At 33.8% G+C, this 5,000-nt stretch overlaps 2 protein-coding genes across 6 annotated transcripts in view; one reads left to right on the forward strand and one right to left on the reverse strand.

Moving 5' to 3' along the window:
* Positions 1-5,000, forward strand: part of LOC122254487 (core alpha-(1,3)-fucosyltransferase) — a 155,426-nt gene that overhangs the window by 150,339 nt on the left and 87 nt on the right. For all 3 annotated transcript variants that reach the window (XM_043018173.2, XM_086536234.1, XM_086536235.1), the window contains one exon: positions 1-5,000. This exon is cut by the window's left edge and continues 922 nt beyond it; it is cut by the window's right edge and continues 87 nt beyond it. The gene's annotated coding sequence lies outside the window, so the exon portion shown is untranslated.
* LOC122254489 (uncharacterized) overlaps positions 1,965-5,000 on the reverse strand; it is an 11,953-nt gene continuing 8,917 nt past the window's right edge. For all 3 annotated transcript variants that reach the window (XM_043018179.2, XM_043018176.2, XM_043018177.2), the window contains exon 6: positions 1,965-5,000. This exon is cut by the window's right edge and continues 2,648 nt beyond it. The gene's annotated coding sequence lies outside the window, so the exon portion shown is untranslated.

A 5,000-nucleotide genomic window follows, 5' to 3' on the forward strand; every position in this document is an offset into this window, starting at 1 on the left:
TAATCTGGATGTACTGAACATATCTGTTTAAAAGAAGTACTGCATTTTTGTCTTATCTGAAAATGATTTTGACAGTCAAATAAAAGAAGTCTTCTAATACATGTGAATACAACAGTACATTTCATAGGCAGTATAATTAGCACAATGTTATTACTCTATAACATCAACTTCAGCAATGTCCACCAACTTCACAAGATGAAAAAAGGTGATGCAATAGACCAAAGAAAGTCTGCTGTAATCAAGATATCTGCTTAGCTTTTAGCTCCTCTTGGAAGGGTGAGTTCATCACACCTTTTTATATGAATATGTTACTGCTTTGTATACTGTCTTTATTACTGTTGAGTGGCAGAGTTACTTAACAGTAATGACATTACATTATAGTAAGACAGAGAGCTTCTAATATGAAGGTGCATCATTTGGTGTAAATCTTGAAAGTACTACAGTGCACTGTTAATATATTAAATTTTCTTGTTGGTCATTCTTTGTTGATATAAAGTAGGAAATGTTACTGTCCGTTATGAATGACTTAACAGTAATATTCCATAAAACTCAGATGACACAATAGGCTGCAGTATTTAGAGTTAGGCTCTTGACAGTGCTACAGTTTTGTTCAGTCTCCAGTTACTTATGTATGTTGGCAAAATATGAGCAATTGTGATTAAAATTTCTTTTTAGCTTAATTAGATTGCATTTATCAAACAATGTAAGGTAAAAACTTGCATAATATTTGTATGATATACCCTCACTGATTTTTGTGAATCTTGAAACCAGGCACAATTTTATTTCCATTGTAAGTTTTATTCAGACTTTAATATTTGTTGCACGTTTGTTATGTTCTATGCGCTGTGATATCAGTCTTAATTAGTGGTAGTGTTTATGAGACCAGATTGATGGTCTTTGATGATTGTATATCAGGTCAGGGGATCTTTTTGTATGTTTGAAATTATGCTTTATTATGGGAATGTAAGGTTTAAATGCGCATTCACACTCATATGTCAAAACATGTTACATTCATATTCATTTTCTTGGTTACCTCTGCATTAAGACATGCACATGCATACCCACACCCACACCCACACCCACACACGCACACGCACACCCACAAGCACACGCACACGCACACGCACACGCACACGCACACGCACACGCACACGCACACGCACACGCACACGCACACGCACACGCACACGCACACGCACACGCACACACACACACACACACACACACACACACACACACACACACACACATACATGCACAAGCACACTCACACTCACACTCACATGCATACTCACATTCACACTCATACTCACACTCACACTCACACTCACACTCACACTCACACTCACACTCACACTCACACTCACACTCACACTCACACTCACACTCACACTCACCCTCACACTCACATTCACACTCACACTCACACTCACATACACATACACACATGCAGGTGCATGCAAACATGTACACGCACACACACATGCACACTCACTCACTCACTCACGCACACTCACCCACTCACTCACTCACTCACTCACTCACTCACTCACTCACTCACTCACTCACTCACTCACTCACTCACTCACTCACTCACTCACTCACTCACTCACTCACTCACTCACTCACTCACTCACTCACTCACTCACTCACTCACTCACTCACTCACTCACTCACTCACTCTCTCACTCACTCACTCACTCACTCTCTCTCTCTCTGTCTCTCTCTATCACTTACAGACAAATTTTCCTATGCACTGATGTCATGAAACTCATACTCACACTAAAACTTAGGATTTTCTGTTTGTCATGAGGTTTATTCCAGCGATCCTATATCCAAGTGTGATGCCGTGTTTACTTGAATGTATACAGATCTTTCATTTATTTATTTTGATTGTGTTTTCTTATGAGTGATAGGAATGTTGTTTAGTATTAATTTGAAGTCCAGAGTATTTTTCCGTGGAATTATATTTGAGTCCAACTTCTATCAGTCAAGATGAATGTGATATTGCATTTGTAGATGTGGAAAAGCCAGCTATTTGTATCATATTTGGAGTTGGATTTTGTTATTATATCTAAAAGCATGCAGGCTGTTGTGACATAAAAGACCATTTCTTGAAACTATTATTGATATGTGTATCCTCAAGATACTGTACCTTAGAATATTTCCATTTGATTTTATGGATACAAAGAAAGCTATATATAGCTTCCTCTTTAGCATCATCCCACGGGTGAGATGTCACCCTGTGTGATGTGTGTTTTAAATTTGTGAGCAAATCATTTATTCTGCACTGAAAAAAAAGGTATTTATATATTCAGTATATGAAATCCACCAAAGTCATTTCTGAGTACTTCAGTAGATTTATGTACATATACACTCACATGTGAACTTCCACAACCATACAGTGAATGAATCAGATCAAGGGTATGATAGAAAAAGTATGTAATTGGAATGAAGCAAGTCTGTTCCCCAAACTGAATCAAATATCTTTAGTTCCTCTTTTTCCTTCTTATTTTTTTAACTGATATTTGTTTTAGATACTGTGATTTCTCTAAGATAGAAGGCTTTTTTGTTAGCTTAGATTACCTTATTAAAGAAAAGAGTACATATATCACATGTATATGGTAAACATGAACTACATTGAGACCTGTAAGCTTCAATACCTGCCATAAAAATGACCATCATTGATAGTGTTGGTGTGTAACAGCTAAATAATTATAGCTGAGAGTTATGTGTACTGAAAGTTTTCCTTCATACAAATAGAATACAGATTTTCCTTGATCTCGTACAGGTGAATAATCAGTTGTGTAAAACATTCTTTTCATTACTTATTCAATGTTTTAGGGGTTTTATGAAATTTTGTTATTACTGTGATCATGTTTTATCTGATGTCAATTACATGTAAGAATTATAGGTGATTTATGATTTTTTATTTTTTTAACATAAAGTATATATATAATATGATAAATGTTTATTGTTAGTCACTGACCAGTATGAGTAGTAAGAGACAGGAAAATGACAACAAAGGTTATATGATAATATCAATATGAGTATGTCTATCAGTTCATGTTGGCAATATTCATTAACATTCCTGACGGAGTTTAGAATAAGAAGGTAAAATTCCTGTTTTTCATATCACTTCATATTTTTCTTAACACAACAGCCATAAAGGTTGCATAACATTTTCAATATTACAGATAAAGTCATGAAGCTTAGGAGCATAACTTAGCAAAGTTACTATTTATTGATATCCATTCCATACATTTATCATACAAGGATTTTGTATTGAACTCTGGCAGTTGTCCTTAGCTTTGACATGTTTTATGGATCTACATGTGTAGTCTCAAGGTATAAAAGGAAGAGAAAACCAGGACAGCACAGGATTGTGTTTACTCAGGTTTTCTTGCTGTTATGTTTTCAAAAAAGTTTCTTTTTTAAGCTTCCTTATCTCAGAAAATGCATTCCATTTAGAGTTTTTAGTTTTTTGTAATTTATTTGCATTATTTCATATTGAATGTGTTGGGGTGTAAAAAAAAGTTATGTATTTTTGTACTTAATCTTAGATCATTTGGAAACAAAGATTGAAAGATCTTTGTATACCCAAACTATCTATCTCCTCATGCTTTGTTATGCATTAACACTTGTTATATTGACAGTCCACTATTTATGATTATTTAATCATACTACAGTCTTATCTGTTTTAGAGACATGACAACAGAAATAAGGACATTCCTTTTCATAGTGATAGATTGTGAGCAGTTGCCATCCTTGAGCTTTTATTGGCATAATATATCCAAATCTTGAAGCTGTTTGCATTGTAGACTATTTATTTTCATTTAGTCTCTGCATCCCTAGCAAATTTTTAAAATTCATAGATCTAGAAGAGAATAGTTCAACTCAATTCACAATGCTTATGAGTAATATAGTAGTAACACTCACTGCTGAGATAAGAAAAAAAAGTTTTAGACTTGTTATTTTTTCCTTCTTAATCTAATGAACAAGATGAGGGACAGACTCAGCACTTGATGCAGTTCTGAGTCTTTATTTATCCATTTTTGGGTGTTTACTGTTTATGTACTATTGTCATACTGAGTCCTTCATGTTCAGACATTTACTATTTTCCAATATGATTCTGAATCTATTGCTATTTCTATCCTAGTTGGTAATACATGTGTGGGGATATGATTATATGGTGCAGAAACTATATTCCTTTTCTGTGTGTCAGATTTCCATGTGTGTTTTGATTGCCAACTTTAATTTTGAAGTTTTATAACTGATAGGTATTATGTTTCCAAAGACAATGCAGTACGTGGATGACCATGTGCTGCAGAACTAGACCAAGAAATATAGTTTAATAAATCACATCACTTTCATTTAATGCCATTTTCTGATATTAGGAATAATGTAAGAGTGTCTTTTCAGTCTTTTTTTCTCTGTATTTAGATAACTATAACCATTGCTTCTTGTATCAATGATGATAGATTGTTGTAATGTTTCTTAGCAAAAAATCCTCTTTAGTATGACTGAACTTGAATTAAGTTGCTCATTATTCCATCACAGTTAATAGTTGATATTTCCACCTTTGGTTAATGATAACTCAGGGTATGGGGTCCTGACTGGTGTTGCACTTTTGGCTCACGTTTTTCTAATAAATTTGGTGCTCGCTGATATATGTTATGGGAGTAACTTTTTCTTCCCATGGCTTCAATCTTATTTAGAGTCTATACTTTTTTTATTCTTGTGTTGGGATTTTTTTTACTTTACTATTCCTTGTTAGTTTGTGCAGATATTATATTTTGTGAATGCACTGATGCATATCATTTGATATTGTATAATAATTTTGAAAATAGATGGTAAAAAAAAAGTTTCCAAATATCAGCACAAATATTACTGTATCTTTCCTAATATTTTTTCTTTATTACATGTTCAGAGTTGTGGCATTATTTATACAGTGAATGATTTTTTTTGAGTTTCATATAATTTTATGTGCTTTGTATTGT

The sequence above is a fragment of the Penaeus japonicus genome, unplaced genomic scaffold, assembly GCF_977035675.1.
Source record: "Penaeus japonicus unplaced genomic scaffold, GWHDUDI00000001_assembly GWHDUDI00000004, whole genome shotgun sequence".
NCBI classification, from domain to species: Eukaryota; Metazoa; Arthropoda; class Malacostraca; order Decapoda; family Penaeidae; genus Penaeus; species Penaeus japonicus.